Source organism: Notamacropus eugenii, chromosome 4 (genome assembly GCF_028372415.1).
Source record: "Notamacropus eugenii isolate mMacEug1 chromosome 4, mMacEug1.pri_v2, whole genome shotgun sequence".
NCBI classification, from domain to species: Eukaryota; Metazoa; Chordata; class Mammalia; order Diprotodontia; family Macropodidae; genus Notamacropus; species Notamacropus eugenii.
Window position 1 is genome coordinate 82,769,353 of NC_092875.1, and position 20,073 is coordinate 82,789,425.

At 39.2% G+C, this 20,073-nt stretch overlaps 1 pseudogene; it reads left to right on the forward strand.

Annotated features, from left to right (window-relative positions):
- Positions 1 to 3,281, forward strand: part of LOC140502264 (protein RCC2-like) — a 245,268-nt pseudogene extending 241,987 nt beyond the window's left edge.
- Positions 3,282 to 20,073: the final 16,792 nt, after the last annotated feature.

Here is a 20,073-nt window from a genome sequence, read left to right on the forward strand (position 1 = left end):
TTTTTTCTTTGTATCAGTCTAATTTGCCTCTTTAAAATCTGCACCCATTACTTCTACCTTCTGGAGCCACACAAAATCAGTCTGATTCCTCTTACACATGAAAGCTTTTCAGACAGTTGAACAAAGTTATCATGTTCTCCCCTGAGTCTTCTCTTCTTCCACATTAAGCATTCCCAGGTCCTGTAGCCATTCTTCATGGAATTAGGAGCTCAAGGCTCTTCACCATGCTGGATGTCCTCTTATGGATCTTTTCCATCTTATCAATGCATATTTTAAATTGGAGTGCCCCACTGAACACAAAAATCTAGACAAAGTTTGACGGGCAGAGTTTAGAAGGACTATCAGCTCCTTATTCTTGCAATTCCTGACCCACTTGATGCTGACCAAAATTACATTAGCTTTTTTGGCTACTCTATCACTGCTGACTCCTATTGAGCTTGCAGTCCACTCAAGGCTTCTTTCCAACAGTCTCTCTCCTTTCTCTTACTTGTGAACTTAATTTTTTTGTCCCTAAGCATAAGACTTTACATCAATCCCTACAAAATTTTATCTTATTAATTTCAGCCCAGTTCTTTAGCCTATCAGAATCTTATTGGATTGTAACTCTATCATGTACTGTACTGCTGTTATTTCCAACTTGTTGTCATCTGATAATATTCAAATGCAGCACATGTACTCTTGCTCACTCCCTGAGAAGCCAGCAGGCTACATACATCTCCTGCTCTGAGTTCCAGTCACTGAAAGTATTTTTGTCTGGTGAGGTGTAGTCATGGTGGTGGTGGTGGTGGTGGTGGTGGTGGCGGCATGTGTGTGTGCGTGTGTGTGTGTGTGTGTGTGTGTGTGTGTGTGTGTGTCTATTGCTGTTGGCTTGAGGCCCTACCAGTTGTATCTCCCTCCATTCTACAGTTAGATACTAATCCATGAAGTTTTCTTGCATTTAGGTAGAAGAAAGGCAGTGTTGGTGATGAGAACATCATGTGATGCACAAGTCTTCAGCAGTAAATGACCTTTGCTGTTGTTGTTTCCAACTCCACTCCTCCCTAGGACTCCCTGCCAAGTCTGGTGTCAATAATAAGCATCCCAGTTCCATTTAACACTTAACATCAATGAGCTTTTATTAAGGCATAGTTTCAGTAAAGACACAGGAAGAACAAATATACAAACATTTCTTCTCACCCTCTCAGGAATACACTCTTTGTTTAATTCCTACATAATATGGGTCTCATCAGGTTCCTGCAGCCTGACTGACAGATGAATCCTATAATTTTTCAGTTGTCTCTCCTGGAATTATTTTCCAGGTCACTTGTTTTTCCAATGAGAGATTTCACATTATCTTCTATTTTTTTCATTCTTTTTTTTTTTTTGCAATTTCTTTGTTTATCTCAAAGTCCTTAGCTTCCACATGTTCAATCCTAATTTTTAAAGAAGTATTTTCTTCACTAAGCTTTTGAACCTCTTTTGCTATTTGGCTAATTTTGCTTTGTAAAGTATTCTTCTCCTCATTGGCTTTTTGGAACTCTTTCACCAATTGAGTTAGACTATTTTTAAAGGTGTTATTTTCTTCAGCATTTTTTTGGATCTCCTTAACAAGCTATTGACTTGCTTTTTGTGATTTTCTTGCAGCATTCTCAATTCTCTTCCCAAATTTTCCTCCACCTCTCTTACTTGACTTTCAAAATCATTTGTGAGCTCCTCCATGGCCTGAGACCTTTGCATATTTATTTTGGAGGTTTTGGATGCAGAAGCCTTGACTTCGTCTGATGTTATGCTTTGTTCTTCCTCATCTGAAAGATGGAAGAAAATATATGTTCACCACAAAAGTAACCTTCTATATATAGTGTTATCTTTTCTCCCCTTTTTTTGTTGAATTTTCCCAGCTGGTTTCCTGACCTCTGTTAAGAGAAGGGTATATTCTGGGGACCTGTATATTCTCAGTTCCTCCTGTGGCACAATCAAGGGAAAGGTGTTTACTCCTCTCCTGACCTGAACTCTGGTCTGAGACCAATCAAAAATTTTTTGCCAAGAATCTGCAATTGAATTCCCTCTCCAGTGCTTCCACCAGGTCCACCACCAGTGCTCCTCTTCACCCCTGGTGGAGCTCAGGGCTGAAGATCAAATTAGTGACTCAATTCCCCCAGGGGCTTTAGGCTGAGATCTCCCAGGGTTGCCACTCAGAGCTGAGATTCAATCAGCCCTTCAATTCCCACAGGGTCTTTGGGTGGAGGGCTGTCTGTACCAGATTCAGGTGCTGTGCTGCTCACAGTCTCCTCATCACAACAGAAAGAAAGCTGTGCAGCTGGGGTGGAAATGAGAAGGGGCAGCTGGGACATGGTGATACCAAGAGAGTGGAAGCCTCCAAACTCAACAAAGTCCTCAGCAAGGAAGTGATCATTTTGGCTGCCTGTGAGAGGAACCACATTCCAGCTTTGACAGAAACTCGCTCTGTGTTTGCTTTTGGAGAGAACAAGATGGAGCAGCCAAACCGATGCCATAGCCAATACCAAAGTGACTTGTGGGGCTGAATTCAGTATGATAATGGACTGCAAAGGAAACCTCTATTCCTTTGGGTACCCTCAATATCGCCAGCTGGTACACAATACAAACAGGAAATTCACTACCAGGCCTCAGATGATAGACTATGACTGTGAGTTGTTCCATTTTGGTAGCCATTTTCACTGAAAAGAAAAAGATGGACACATTTTGCAAGTCCCCAATGTCATTGTCTGAGACATAACCTGTGGCACCAATCACACGCTAGTTCTAGACTTTCAGAAACATGTTTTCTCTTGGGAGGTTGGAGAGGATGTCCCTCTGGGCTATGCAGAGCAGAAAGTCCCTTGCCTGGTGAAGTTCTTTGATTTTACCCCTGTGGGGCTACACAAATCTACATTGGCTACACTTGCTCCTTTGCTGTCAGTGAAATTTGTGGCCTGTATTTCTGGGGTGCTACCAACACTTCTCAGAAGTCTGCCATGTATCCAAAAGCTGTGTAGGAACTCTGTGGTTGGACAATTAGAAGCTTAGCATGTGGGAAGAGTGCTATTTTCTTGCCTGCCAAAGAGAACACCATCAACTGGGGCCCCATTCCAACCTTCAATGAACTGGGCTCTGGTGACCACAAGTCCAAGTCTTCCAACACAGCCCAAGAAGTGAAAAGCCTGGATGGCATTTACACAGAGCAGGTTGCATTGCCTACTTGCACTCCTTGGTAATCCTGAGGGACCACTGAAAAAGAAAATAGAAAAAACCTCACTGACTCTAATCCCAGCATCCTATCCTGATGCCAGAGGCAGCAAGGGTGCCAGCGGGTCTGTCTTTAGGCACTTCCAGGCAGCTGACGTTGCCAATGCTCACTGGCACACAAAGAAGGCAGATTCAGGAAAAGGTGGCCCTAAGCTGCTATTTCTTAGTCTTCTTGAGGTTCCAATGTATCAGCAAATTCAATGTTTACTACCGATTTACAGTAGGATCACCAAAGGTTTTGTCTCTCCCTTTCTCTCTTTTCTGCCTTCCCCTACCACAAATGTTTAATTAAAATATTTCCTCTTAGTTGAGGAGTTAGCATTCCTAAAAAACAAACATAAAAAAACCCTCCTTCGAAGAGCATCCATATAAAAATTCCCTCTTCCAAGAATGATATTTTTAACAAAGTGTCCCTCTTTCAAAAGCATCCTCTTTACCCAAACGAGAAAAGATTCCAGAGAGGTTCTTTGCAACTAAATACACCTATTCATGCAAATTTTCCTTTCCTATCGAATCTAGCAGTGACATTTTACAGGGCTAACTCTTGTGCTAATAACCTAACCACTGAACTTTTATTTATTTCCCTTAGTACGTTTTATCTAGAACTGACATTTCATCATAGAAAGAATATCCGCCTTTTTAAAGCTTTGAAACCCAGAACCGACTTATGGCAGAATACATGACTGCCAATATCCTGTCACTTTTAAGAGATGCTGAAAGACTTCACAGCTCAAAAGCCATACTTCTCAGCTAGCTAAAAGATTTCAACCTTTTATCTTTCCAGAGTCACAGAATCAATATTGGAAGGAAAACCCAACATTCTTCCCAGCTAATTCATAGAATTTATCAACAAACAGACTCTTCAACAGTACCCCAATTAATGGTTATCTCAAACATTTGAAGATCACCAGTACGGTGCAAATCAGACATAATGATGTCAGGAATTCCATGGCATTTTGGACAGCGCTCATTAATAGAGAGTCTTTTCTTTGCATGAAGCTGAAAACTTTACAATTTATTGCATAGGAAAAGTGGGTTTTGTTTCCATAAGACACTCTTTATATCCAAGCACATCTGGGGAAGGAGGGAGTACATTAATACTTGGAGCTTAGTTGACTTTCTCTGGTTTCTGGTTGTCCCCTAGGGATACATGGAGGGCTGTGAATGAGACATAGACCTGATAAATTTTGATGTCATAAGGCTAGGTCAGAGGCAGGGAAAAGGGGAAGAAAAAGGGAGGAAGGAGGATAAACAACATCTCAGGATATCGTGGAAATCCAGTTACCTTTGGTAAATGACTACATGGTAGCTAGTTGACCCAGGCAGTAAGTTTGCTGAGCCTAAAGTCGGGGACACCAGAGTCCACATCCTACCTCAAACATTTACTAGTTGGGTTACCCTGGACAAATCATATAACTTCAGTTTCCTTGTATATAAAATAGGGAAAATAATAGCACCTCCATCACAGAACTTTTATGAACATCAAATGAGATAACGTGTGCAATGCACTTTGCAAACCATTAATCCCTATATATTAACATTATTATTGCTCTAAAATGAATTTTCATAAATTAAATTCTCTTTTCTTACTTGCTTATTTGTCTTATTAGCATCATTCAGATATACATTTTCCTAGGTTCCAGTCTGTGAAAAATTCAAAATTAATTATTTTGTGAGCAAACACAAGTGTACTGGGGAAGTCACCTGTTTAAAGAAACCCTGCATTGGTTCCTTTAGAAAGAAGGAAATTCCCATGAAATGGATGGTTTGATAAGTTCTAGTTTCCATTACAGTGTAAAAGGATGTTTAGGGATTCTTTGATAGAAAAATGGTGACTGTGCCTTGAGCCACACTGCTCTCCTGGCCTTGGCTGCTATCAACAGAGACTGGTACCAGAAGACTATCCCTACTAAATAACAATTGATATCAGATGCAACCAGTTACAGACAAGGCAGGTCAAGGAAGAATGGGGTCATGTTGTGTGGCTTTCATCCTGCTTTAATCACTCAGCTACTCCCTTACTTGACCTGAGTCTTGTCTCTAAGGTTCAAAGCCTTGAAGGGAGGCAGACAAGAAGGAATCTATTGCTTTCTAATTAGCCACAGTGTATCTGCACAGGGGTGATGTTGGCCAATGTCCTATGCATGTGATCTTCCTAATATAGACCCCTGAGTGTTCCAGTCTGGATTACTGTGTCCCCTTCCTCCAATTACGTTTAACATTTCATGAATTGGTTCACAGATGAGCAGAGGGTGTTAGTCAAAGGGTAATCACTTATACTGGAGGAAGGCAGTATATATCCCTTAGACCTAACTTGGTTCATAGCCATTGTCATCCATCCTACTGCACTGGAATAAGACTATTCAGATAAGCATTTTGTATCCATGTGCTACTCTTGAGTGTGGGTATGATGGATGGGGGTGTGCGTGGGGCAGAAGTTGAGTGTCATTGATGGGGAATGGGGAATCTCAATAGAGAGATGGATAAAACACTTCCTAAGTTATTTGCTTGTGTTAGGCTCCAAGTTAGAACTACAGTTTGACAATGTGGGTGTGGCTCCAACGAACAGTAGGCCTCTTATTCTGCACTACCCTGAACCAACACAAGACAACCAGCCCCTCCTTTCAAATCTAACCACTATGCAGAGATGGCAGGAAGGTTCCTCTCTATCTTTGAGTATGTATGCGTGTGTCTTGGCAGGAAATAAAGACACTAATTCAAACATCATATGTGCAAGTCCTTTAGATAGATGGAAATAACTCTAATTTCTCTAGGCTGTAATGCTTGGAAAGGACCTTTCTGCAGCAACCCTCTGAGGTGGGTAGCCTAAGTTTCTTGGTCCTCTCCTTGGGTCTGCATTTAAATGACGTATAGCTGTTCAGAATCATCACCCTCACTCTTTCCTTTAGTCATCAAAGGCAAAAGTCAAGATGAGCAGGGACGACTAAGGAGGCAATGGATGACCTTTGTCTTTTCAGATCATAGTCTTTTCCAGGCCTCAGCTGATCTGAGGCAAGAGCTAGGTAAGAAGTAAGACAGAAGATGGTGTCATTTACCATTTACTATCACAAAAGTATCAATCTTGAATTAACTAATTTGCTCGAGGGGAAAGGGAGAGGATATGGAGTAGATCCTGCCATAGTTAGTGTAAGAAGTGAAAAGGGCTGCAGAAAAACAAAAAACAACAGGCTGTTGCTTGCCATTTGGTGAAAGGATAGAACACCCTCCAATACTACTGAAGGCAGCTGGCCTGAGTCAGGTGTTTCCTGCCAGCTCTAAGATTCTGATTTGGGTTTTTCAGGGATTGGTCAGTTTTCCCCTTATTATGTAAGCTTTGTCACTGGATACCATGGGAACACAAAGAGACCTGAGAGCTCAGACAGGGTCTGCCTGAATAGGAAGAGCACAGACTTCCAAGGAGCTCTTGGGGTAGGGGGAGCAAGAGGAGAAAATGTAGAAAACAAAAGATGTTGTGGAATTAGAGCTAAATAAATTAGAAAAAAAGGGAGGAAGAAGAAAAAATAAATGTTGATGGTTCATAAAAGCAGATTTTGAGGTGCAAAGAGGAAGAAATGGATTAGCAAAAAGAAAAAAAGGAGAAAAAAGAGGAAAAGAAAATGAGTAACAAAAAGCAAATTGAAGAGGAGAAAGAAAAAATCAAGAAGGAAAAGAGGAAGTTGAGAAATAAAAAGATAGAGTAATGGGGAAGAGAAAGCAGAAAAGAAAAAAGGAAGAGGCACAAAAAGGTCACAAAAGAAGAAAGATATAAGAAGAAAAACAAGACAAAAGGTAAAGAAAAGGAAGGAGAAAGCAGGAACTGGAAAGAGAGAAGGAAAGGATGAAAAAGTGGAGGAGGAAAGGGAGAAGATTAAGAAGAATAATATCTTGAGGAGAAAGGTGAGGGATGGGAAAACAAGGAGGAGGAAAAGCAGCAAGGCTGGAGGAGCAGGAGGAGGAGGAGGAGGACAACCTCACCAACAACAGGGGAAGAAAAATGCATGGTCAGTCACCTCCCATAAGAGGGAGGGGTCTTATGGTCTTTGAGAGTCCCTTTTTATTCCTGTTGAGACCAGGAGTTTAACACTCAAGCAGCAGGACTTATTTGGTTCCTGGAGGTTTTCCCACCTGGCTTGGGGCAGCCTTACTTTTGCTCAGGAAGGCCTTGGTTGGGAGTGGTAGTGGCAGTCGCCTCTTGTCTCTCATCGTATCTGTGGTGACAAAGACATCAATGTGGGACACCCTTGATTGTCATCAGATGGGTGAGTTATTGACCCACCATGAGATCCCCTAGAACTGGGGACTAGGTCTCAGCTAGAATCACAAACAACTTTCAGTACCTGGGGAGGTGGGGGGGGCAGGGTGGGTGATGAGTGTAGAGGGAAGGTTAGAAGGGATAGGGGAGATTGGGAGGGGGATGTGAGGGAAGTACTTGTGGCCTACCTTGGCTGACTCATGGGCATTGAACCATTTTTCTCTTTTAAGTAAATGATCCATTTTCACCTCTGCAGTGTAATGTTACACAATTGATTACAAAAAATTACTTACATGCTATCCCTCCCTTATCCCAGTTGGCTTGAATGAGCTTATATTTATATGTAACTTTAAGGCTTTCAAAATCCTTTCCACATATTATGTAATAATAAACATGCCTTGATCCTTTGTGGAAGAAACTCAGAGAGCATGGGGGTTCATTAGAATAAGTTTCAGTAGATGTGAATCCATGCTGATTATCTCTGCTGCCAAAAGGCCAACCCTGAGAGAGTAAGCTGAGTTTAGCAACTAAAAATGTATGTGAATGAGAGAAAAGAAAGCAGGATATGAGATATGCTTCTTGCTGCTGCTTTTCAAAGGTCGAGGTAGGTCTAAAATGTGAAGGGAAGGGGATAATATGGTCAAGTATCTAACTGAGGAATATCCCATTAAGTATGGAAAGTTTCTTCCTATTTCAGAATCTCTTATCTTGTGCTTGAATTGGGATCGAGAATTTAAATCAATGCCAATAAATACACCTATTCATGCAAGTTTTCCATTCATATTGACCCCAATGGTGACATTTTACAGGGCGAGCTATTGTGCTAATAGCCTAACAATTGAATTTTTCTCGCTTTTCCTAATTAGTAAATTTTATCTAGAATTGACATTTAATCATAGAAGGAATATTAGCCTTTTCTAAAACTTTAAACCAGGAACTGACTTAGGGCAGAGTGCTTGGCTGCCTATATCCTACGACTTTGAAGAGATGCTGAAAGACCTCTCCACTGAAAATCCATACTCCTGTCAGTCAGCTAAAAGATTTCAACCATTTGTCTTTCCAGAGTCATAGAATCAATATTGGAAGGAAAAACCAAAGTTTCATCAGCAAAGAGATTATTCAACAATACCTCTCTCAGTGGTTACGTCATACATGTGAAGATACCTCTGTGGTCAAGACTACCCATGATGACCTGTGGAACCCATTGCATTTTGGACAGCCCTTATTATTAGAAAGTCTTTCTTTTCATGGAGCTGAAAACTCTCTACAGTTTATTCCCTAAGGTAAATCGATTTTGTTTCTCACAAACAAACATGTCTGGGGAGGGGTGTATACATTAACACTTGGAGCTTAGTTGAGTATCCCTGGTTTCTGGTTGTACCTGAGGGGGACAGGGAAGGCTGTGAATGGGACATAGACCTGGTAAATGTTGGTGTCATAAGGCTAGGTTGGAGGCAGAGGAAAGTGTACGAAAAAGGGAGGATAGAGGATAAATAACATCTGAGGATATTGTGAATATCCAGAGCTGCCTTTCGGGAAATGAAGGCATGGTAGCTAGGTGGCTGAGAAGGTGAGGGTGCTGAGCCTAGAATAGGAAGACCTGAGTTCAAATCCTGCCTCAGATGTTTACTAGATGAGTTACCCTGGACAAATCACTTAACTTCTCTTTCCTTCTAAGTAAAATAAGGACAATCATGGCGCCTACCTCACAGGGCTCTTATGACCATCAAATGAGATAAGCTATGCAGTTTGCTTTGCAAAACTTTAAATGCTGTATGCATGGTAACTCATTATTTTCTGTACATAAAATGAATTTTCATAAAGTAAATCATGTTTTCTTATTTGCTTATTTGTCATATCAACAACATTCATAAATACTTTATCCTTGCTTCCAGTTTGTGAAGAATTATACATTAATATCTGTGTGTGCAAATACGAGTGTACTATGGAAGTCACCTTAAAGAAACCCTGAACTGGTTCCTTAGAAAGGAGGAAATTACCACTAAATGACTGGTTTTTTATGTCCTAGTTTCCTTTACATTTTAAAGGGATCTTTAGGGAGTCTTTGATAGAAAAATAGTCACTGAACATTGAGTTATCCTGCTCTCCAGTCCTTTGCAACTGTCAACAGAGAGTGGCACCCAACAGCCATTCCTACTAAAAAACAATTGATATAAAATGCAGCCAGTTGTGTGACTTTTATCCTGCTTTCATCACTGAGCTGCTCCCTTGCTTAAAATGAGTCCTATCTCTAGGGTTGAAAGCCTTGAGGGAAGGTAGAGAACAAAGAATCAATTGTTTTCTAATTAGCCTAAGGGTATCTGAACAGGGGTCCTACTGGACAAGGTTCTGTGCTTGTGAACTTTTTAATATAGAACCCAGAGTATTCTAGTCTGTATTACTGTGTCCCATCCCTCCAGTTATGTTTTGACATTTTATGAACAGGTACACAGATGAGCAAAGGCTGTGGGGTAGAGACTTATGCTTCAGATAAGAGATATACATCACTTACCCCTAATTTTGTTCATAGTCATTTTCTTCCATTTATCTCCACTGTAATAACACTATTCACCCAAGCATTTTTTATCCATGTGCTACTCTAGAATGTGGGTATGAAGGATGGGGGTGGGGTATGGGAAATTCAGTGTCATTGATGGGGAATGGGGACATCTCAATAGAGACATTGATAAAATGCTAGCTAAATTCTTGTTTGTCTATGTTAGGCTCCATGCTATAACGAAATTTTATTAATTTGGGTGTGGCTCCATGGAAATGTAGGCACATAATTCGACAGTACTCTGAGCCAACAAAATCTAACCAAGTCCCCTTTTCAAATCTATCAACTTTGCTCAGAGTGATGTAAGGTTCTTGCAGTGTGTCCATCTACCTTTGCATCTGTGTCTGTGTATCTTGGCAGGAAATAAGAATTCTAATTCATACATGCATGGTACAAATCCTTTAGGTAGGAGGAAAAAACCCTAATTTTGGTGAAAATGTCGATGGGGAACAGAAAAGAGATTTTGAGACTGCCTGGAGGAAGAAACAGATTAGGAAAAAGAAGGAAAGGAGAAAAATAGGAAGAGAAAATAAAAAAGGAAAAAGCAAATTGAAGAGAAGGAAAAAATCAAGATGAGAAAGAGGAAGCTGAGAAAGAAAAGAGAGAAACTGATGAGGAAGAGAAAACAGAAAAGAAAAAAGATAGAGGCACAAAAAGGTCCAGAAAGAAGAAAAAGCTAAGAAGGAAAAGAAGGCAAAAGATAAAGAAATGAGAAAGCAGGAACTGGAAAGAGGAGGAAAGGATGAAAAAGAGGAGGAGCAAAGGGAGAAGTAGAGGAATATGGTGAGGAGGAAAAAGATGAGGGAGGGGAGGACAGCAAGGAGGAAAAGCAGTAAGACAAGGGGAGGAGGATGAAGAGAAGGAGGACAACCACACCATCTACAAGGTCAGAAAAAGTCATGGCCCTTCACCTCCCAGCAGGGGGAGGGGGTTTGTGGCCTTTGACAGTCCCCCACCCCTCCTGTTGGATACAGGACTTTAGCACTCAGACAGCAAGACTGAGTTGTTTTCTGGAGGTTTCCCTACCTGGCTTGAAGCAGGCAGCCTTTTGTCCAGGAAGATCTTCATCATTCCAGTTGGGAGTGGTAGTGGCAGTTGCCTCTGGTCTCTCATTGTATCTGAGGTGACTCAGACATCAATGTGGGACAACCTTGATGGTCATCAGATGGGTGAGTTTTTGACCCCACCATGAGATCCCCTAGAACTGGGGCCTAGGTCTCAGCTAGACTAACAAACAACTTTCAGTACCTGGGGAGGTGGGGGGGGCAGGGCGGGTGATGAGTGTAGAGGGAAGGTTAGAAGGGATCGGGGAGATTGGGAGGGGGATGTGAGGGAAGTTCTGGTGGCCTAGCTTGGCTGACTCATGGGCATTATACTATTTTTCTCTTTTAAATAAATGATCCATTTTCACTGCTACAGTGTAATGTTATACAATTGATTACAAAATTTACTTGCATGCTGTCCCTCCCTTACCCCAGTTGGGTTGAATGAGCTTACATTTATATGTAACTATAAGAATTTCAAAATCGTTTCCATATTTTATTAAACAATGAACATGGCTTAATCTTTGAGGAAGAAACTCAAAGGGCTTGGGGGTTCATTAGAATAAGTTTCAGTAGATGTGAACCCTCAACCAAGTTTAAAAACTTGTGAGTTGCTAAGGGGCCACTTCATGGTGAGATTTTTCTCTCTAATATATTTTTTCACAATTGATAGGCCTGTGTGGAAACCTCTAGTCAATGGTCAATGAGTTTTGAATAATTTTTTCCACACTGAAAATCTTCTTGATTATACCTGTTGTTCTCTTGAGTGTCCACATGCCAAGATGTATTGCTCATTTCATTTGAATATTGGGCTCCCCTTGTTTTGGAGATCCTGTGGTCTACAGAGAAGTCCAGTGTAGGGCTAAAGAGTTGGATTGTGTAGCAGGTACCCAGTTAGTAGGAGGAAGATATGGTTGAGCTCGGCTTGCAGTATATATTTTGGGGAGAATGTCAAATACTAGGTGAGGCCTGTGAGTGAATAAGAACAGTAGTATTAGTTAAAATTTGTGGAACATTTGGGCTTGTATGCATTCCATCATCTATAATCATTGTTACTAATGAGAATGCTTGGGGATTATGCTAATCTCTACTGCAACTAGAAGATGGCAAGAAAATGCAACAACATCCTTCTCAGAGAAGGACAAATCCCAGATCACGTAAGAGGTCTGCTAATTGAACCAACCTCGCCTTGAGCAGTTCTTGATTTAGGGGCAGCAGCATTCTTTATAGAGCATGCCTCAAGACCTGGTCAGGTGCAACAAGTGGTGATGGCATGCAACCTTTCCACCCAAAAATCTGTAATATGGAACCATATCTACAGGACCCTAGTTTTCAAAGGAATAAATCTAGAAATACTAGAAAATGAAACATAAAGTGAAGAAAAAGAAGATGGACAAGTCTTTAGATGGATCGGTGAAGAAAGGCAGAGACTGAATTTGAGAGAAATTTAGGAGTATTTGAGGAAAAATTGAAGATTGACTTGAGTTTATGGAAGATGAGGTAAACTCCATCTAATGAGGCCTCCAGATGGAGAAGGATCAAGGAAAAAATTTCAAAAAGGAAAACAACTCAAGGAAGTGCAGAAGGTATAGCAAAGTACAAAGAGGAAGGTGAAACACTTTGGTAAGGATAGAAGGAATGAAACAATTGGATGAGTCTACCTATGTGCTGCTTAGAGAACTGAGAGAAAATAGCTAGTCAAGTTTTTAACAGGTTAAAAACTAAAATGAAACAACCCATAAAGGAAACAGAGAACATGGAGAGAAGAGTTCTTAAGGGAATGAATCTGTAAGGAAAGTCTACCTATAAAAGATGGAATGAGGTGATGCAGTGGATGGGGAGCTAGAATTGGAGTCAGTATGACCTGAGTTCAAATTCTGCCTCAGACAATTATTAGCTATGTGACCACGATCAAGTCACTTGTTTTTTCTCTGTTTAAGAATAACTTTTGAAGAAGAAAGGATAGAATGAAAATGACTAATTAGGAAATTTATACCACTTAGCAAATATATACTCTATACTTATGAATATATGGACATTTGTTTCATTAGCCAATTAAATAAGGAGACCAAAGATGTCCTTGATGAATTCAAATCATGGACCTGAAGAAAATGACATCTCTGGGAACTGACAGAATTGCTAGATGAGATTGTTGAACCACCGTTGATGATGGTAGTGAAAGTATTTAGCATAGGAAGACCGTGAGAAGAAGAAATACTGGCCTGAATTTTTTTAAAATGGAAAAAAATGGATAGAATAAATCTTTATTGCCTTTGAATAATGTGCTAAATCTAATAAGATTAATTTCAGTATGGTAAGTTCTTCCACCTGGGTTTGAGATATAAAGAGTGAAAGACACAGATAGTAATCATAACTGGGAATGTGAATGGGATGACATCTCCCAAAAAACTGAGAGAGATAGCAGAATGGATTATGAACCAGAATCTAACAATATGTTGTTTACAAGAAACATATTTGAATTATGGGGATACACACAGGATGAAGGTAAAAGGTTGGAGTGGAATATATTGTGCTTCAACTGATATAAAAAAAAATCAGGGGTAGCAGCCCTAATCTCAGAAAAAGCACAATCAGAAATAGATCTAATCAAAGAGATAAGGAAGGAAAGAATATCCTGCTAAAACACACCATGGACAATGAAGCAATATCATTTCTAAACACATATGCTCCAAGTGGTATAGCATTTGAAATCTTAGAGGGAAGTAAAAGGAGTTTCAGGAAGAATAGACAGCAAAACTATACTAGTGGAGGACCTCAACCTCTCTCTTTCTGAACTGGAGAAGTCTATCTTCAGAACAAACAAGAAAGCAGTTAATGAGGTGAATAAAACTCTGGACAAGGTAGATAAGACAGATCAATGGAGAAAACTGAATGGGGATAGAAAGGAATATACTGTTTTCTCAGCCGTACATGGCACATACGCAAACATGGACCATGGACTAGGGCATAAAATCCGAACAATCCAGTTCAGAAAGGCAGAGATACTCAATGCATCCTTCTCAGATCATAATGCAATAAAAATCACATGTAATAAAATCCAATGGAAAGATAGACCAAAAATTAATGGAAAACTAAATAATCTAATCCTAAGAATGAGTGGGTTAAACAAGAAATCATACAAACAATCAACAACTTCATTCAAGAGAAAGACAATAATGAGACAACCCACCAATATTATGGGATACTGCAAAAGCAGTTCTTAGGGGAAGCTTTATATCTTTGAATGCCTACATGAATAAAATAGAGAAAGAGGATATCTATGATTTCGGCCTGAAAAAGTGAGAAATCGAACAGATTGGAAATCCCCAAGTAAATGCCAGATTAGAAATACTGAACAACAAAGAAAGGATTAATAAAATTAAAATTAAGAAAACAATTGAACTAATAAACAAAACTAAGAGTTGGTTTTATGAAACAAAAACAAAAAAATTGATAAACTTTTGGTCAACTTGATTTTAAAAAAAGACAGAAGAAAACCAAAATAGCAATATCAAAAATGAAAAAGGCAAACTCACCTCTAATGACAAGGAAATTAAAAGAATAATTACAAATTACTTTGCCCAACTACATGCCAATAAATTCGACAATCTACATGAGCTGCATGATTATTTTTTAAAAAAATATGAATTGCACAGAATAACAGAAGAGGAAGTTGAATACTTAAATAACCCCATCTCAGAAAAGAGAAATTGAATAAGCCATTAGTGAACTCCTTAGGAAGAATTCTCCAGGGCCAGATGGATTTGCAAGTGAATTATCAAACATTTAAAGAACAGTTAATTCCAGTACTATATAGACTATTTGGGAAAATCGGGGAAGGAGGAGTCCTCCCAAATTCCTTTTATGATACAAATATGGTTTTGATACCTAAACAAGGAAGAATCAAAATAGAAAAAGAAAATTATACATCACTTTTTCTAATGAATAGAGATGAAAAAATTTTTTAAAAGATTTTAGTACAAAGAATACAGCAACATCTCATGAGAATAACACGTTATGACCTGGCAGTGTTTATACCAGTAATGTAGGGCTGCTTCAGTATTACAAAAACTATTCCCATTATTGGTCATATCAACAACAAACCTAACAGAAACCACATGATTATCTCAACAGATGCAGAAAAAGCTTTTGACAAAGTACAACATCCATTCCTGCTAAAAACATTGGAGAGCATAGGAATAAATGGAATTTTCCATAACATTATAAGGAGTACCTATCTAAAACCTGCACCAAGTATTATATGCAATCAAGGTACGTTAGATGCATTCCCAATAAGAATCAGAGATGAAATAAGCATGGCCATTGTCAGCAATATTAACCAATATGGCACTAGAAATGTTAGCTGTAGCAATAAGACAAGAAAAAGAAATTGAAGGAATTAGAACAGGCAAAGAGGAAACTAAGTTAACACTCTTCACAGATGATACAATGACATACTCAGAGAATCCTAGAGATTCAAGTAAAAAACTACTGAAATAATAAACAACTTTGGCAAAGATGCAGGTTACAAAATAAACCCACACACATCTTCTCCATGTTTATCTATTACTAACAAAGCCCAACAGCAAGAGATAGAAAGAGAAGTGCCATTTAAAGCTAGTGTAGACACTATATAATATTTGGAAATCTACCTGCCAAAAGAAATCCAAGGACTATATGAATACAGTTACAAAACACTTTTTGCACAAATAAACTCAGATCTAAGTAAGTGGAAAAACAGCAGTTGCTCGTGGGTAGGCCTAGCTAATATAACAAAAATGACTATTCTACCTAAATTAATTTACTTGTTCAGTGCCATACCAATCAAACTATCTGATAATCATTTTCTAGAGCTAGAAAACATAATATCAAAACTCATCTGGAAGAACAAAAGGTGCAGAATATCAAGGGAACTAATGAAAAGAAATGCTAGGGAAGGTGGAATAGCTCTATCTGATCTCAAATTGTGTTATAAAGCAGCAATTACCAAATTATCCTGGTAGTGGATAAGAAATAGAAGGGTAGACTAGTGGAATAGGTTAGATACTCAAGACACAGGAGTCAAAGAATATAGCAATCTACTGTTTCATAAACCCAAGGACCCCAACTTCTGGCATAAGAACTCACAGTGTGACAAAAATTATTGGGAAATCTGGATAACATTGTGGCAAAAACTGGGCATAGACCAATGCCTGATACCATACACAAGAGAAAACTCCAAATGGGTATATGATTTAGGTATAAAGATTGATACTATAAACAAATTAGTGCAGCGAGGAATACTGTATTTATCAGATTTATGGAGAAAGGAAGAATTTTTGACTAAAGAAGATATTGAAAGCATTATGAGGTACAAAATGGATAATTTTGATTACATTAACCTGAAAAGTTTTTACACAACCAAACTCAATGCAATCAATATTAGGAGGGAAGCAGAAAACTGAGAATTTTTGCATAGTATCTGTGATAAAAGTCTCATTTCTAAAATATGCAGAGAACTAAATCAAATGTACAAGAATACACATCATTTCCCAACTGAGAAATGGTCAAAGGATGTGAATAGGCAGCTTTTACAGTAAGAAATTAAACCTATGTATAGTCATGAGAAAAAATGCTCTAAATCACTATTGATTACAGATATGCAAGTCAAAACAACTCTGAAATACCACATCAAACCTATCAGATTGGCTAATGTGACAAAACAGGAAGATGATAAATATTGGAACACTAATTCATTGTTGGTGGAACTGTGAGCTGATCCAAGCATTCTGGAGAGCAATTTGGAACTATGGCCAAAGTGCTAAAAAAATACACATACCTTTTGACTCAGCAATACGACTTCTAGGACTATATTCTCAAGAGATCATAAAAATGGTACAAAAATGTACAAAAATATTTATAGCAGCACTCTCTGTGGTAATCAAAAACTGGAAATCAAGGGGATGCCCATCAATTGGGGAATGGCTGAATATATTGTGGAATATGAATGAAATGGAATACTATTGCACTAGAAGACATGATGAACAGGAAGACTTCAGAGAGGCCTGGAAAGACTTATATGAACTGATGGAACAGAACCAGGAGAACTTTGTACACAGCAAGAACCATACTGTGCGAGTAGTTTTTCTGCTAGACTTAGAACTTCATTGCAATGGAAGGACTTTACAAAGTCCCAATGGTCTTTTAAGGCAAAACGCCTTCCACATCTGGAGAAAGAACTACAGAATTCGATCACAGAATGTAGCAAAACATTTTCTTTTGCATTACGTTTTCATTTGTTTTATGATTTCTCCCATTCGTTTTAATTCTGCTTTGCAACATGATTAAGGTGAAAATGTATTTCATAGGAACGTATGAGTAGAACCTATATAAAATTGTATACTGTGTCGAGAAGGGAGGGGAAAATTAGGGGGGAAGGAGAGGAAGGGAGGGGGAAAATACTCAAATTATGTAAGTGAAGGTAGAACACTGAAATCAAACAAAGTAATACAAAAGAAAGAAGCTTAGCTTGTGGGAAGATCGGTATTATCTTAGCAGCAGATGAGAGCACCATCAGCTGGGGCCTCTCCCAACCTTCCATGAATTGGGCTATGGCAATCACAAGTCCAAGTCTTCCAACCATGCCCCAAGAAGTGAAAATCCTGGATGGCATTTACATAGCGCAGGTTGCCATAGGCTCCTCATATTATTTGGTGATAAAGAGACAACAGAACGAGACTAAAAAGAAAAAGTGAAAATAAATTCCCTGAGTATAATCCCTGCATCCTCCCCTGATGCCAGGGGGAAGTAAGGGTGCCAGGGAGCCTGTCTCCAGGCAGCTCCAGGCAGCCAACATTGCCACTGGAACACAAAGAAGGCCAATGAGAAGAGATTATTCAGTGAAAATGTAGCCCAAAGCTCCTATTTGTTCATCTTTCAGAGGTGATATTTTATAAGCCATTAAAACATTTAATACCTATTTATTGTATCATCTCCAAAGAGTTTCTCCCTCCCTTTCTCCATTTTCTTCCCCATCATACCAAAAATATTTAAATAAAGTATTTCCTCTTAGTTGATTAGTTAGCATTTCTAATAAAATTAACATCAAAACCCTCCTTCTTTCAAGAGAATCCTTACAAAAAACCCTTTCCAAGAATGTCACTGTAAAAAAGACTCCCTTTTTCAAAAGCATCCTCTTCATGCAAATGGAACCATATTCCAGAGGGCCTCTTTGCAACTAAATACACTTATTCACGCAAGTTTTCCTCTCATATTCCCTCCAACAGTGACATTTCACAGGGCTAGCTATTGTGCTAATAGCCTAGCAACTGATTTTTTATATATTTTCCTAAGGAATTTGTTTTACCTAGAACTGACATATAATCATGGAAGGAATATCAACCTTTTCTAAAGCTTTAAGACTAAGAAATGACTTATGGTAGAATACATGGCTGCCAATATCTTGTGACTTTTCAGAGATACTGAAAGACCTCTCAACTCAAAATCCATACTCCTGTCAGCCAGCTAAAAGGTTCCAAATTTTTATCTTTCCAGAGTCACAGAATTAATATTGGAAGGAAAACCCAAAGTTCCTGCCAACTAATTCACAAAAATTAACTACAAAACGAATCTTCAACAATACTCCCAATCAATGGTCATCTCAATCCTTTAAAGATCAACACTATGGTGAAGATCACCCATGATGCCTTGAGAAATCCCATTGCATTTTGGACAGCCCTCACTCATTATTAAAATGTCTTTTCTTTGCATGGAATTGGAAACTCTTGACAATATATTCCTTAAGGTAAGTGGATGTTGTTTCTAGAAGATCCTGTTTATATGCAAGCATGTCTGGGGAAGGGTGAAATACACTAAGTGAGCTTAGTGGAGTTTCTCTGGTTTCTGGTTGTCCCTGAGGGGGATAGGGAAGGCTGTAAATGGGACATAGACCTGGTAAATTTTGATGTGATAGGGCTAGATCAGAGGGAGTGTCAAGGGGAAGAAACAAGGGGGAAAGAGGATGAATAACATCTGAGGATATGGTGCACATCCAGCAGTGCTCTTTTGGAAATGAAGGCATTGGAGCTAGGGGACCCAGCAGGTAAGGATGCAGAGCCTAGAGTCGGGAAGACATGAGTTCACAACCTCCTTCAGACATTTCCTAGGTGGGCTAACCTGCAAAAATTGCTTAACTTCAGTTTCTTTGTGTGTAAAATGGGGACAATGATTGCACCTACCTCACAGGGCTCTTATCAAAATCAAATGATGTAGCATGTACAATTCACTTTGCAAACTTTAAGCCCTATGTAAGTGGTTATTATTTTCTGTAGATAAAATGAATTTTCATAAATTAAATTCCCTTTTCATGTTTCCTTATTTGTCTTATTAATATCATTCAGATGTACCTTATCCTTGGTTTCAGTTTGTGAAAAATTCAAACTTGGTATCTTTGTGAGTAACACAAGTGCACTAGGGAAGCCACCTGTTTAAAGTAACCCTCCATTGTTACCTTTAGAAAGGAGGAAATTCCCACTAAATGGCTAGTTTGATAAGTCCTAGTTTCCTTTACAGTTTAAAGGGATCTTTCGGGGGCCTTTGATGGAAAAATTGTGACTGCACATTGAATCACCCTGCTCTCCAGTCCTTGGCTGCTGTCAACAGAGACTGGTACCCAAAGACCATCCCTACTAAATAACAATTGATATCAGATGCAGTCAGGTGTGGACAAGGCAGGTGAAGGAAGATTGGGGCCATGTTGTGTGGCTTTCATTCTGCTTTAATCACTGAGGTGCCACCTTGCTTAACCTGAGTCCTATCTGAAGGATTCAGAGCCTTGAAGGAAGGTAGTCAATAAGGAATCAAAGATTTTCTAATTATCCTAAGGGTATTTGAACATGGGTCCTGCTGGCCAACGTCGTGTACATGTGCGCTTGTTAGTAGAGAGACCTGAGTGTTCCAGTCTGGATTACCCTGTCCCCTCCCTCCACTTCTGTTTTCAC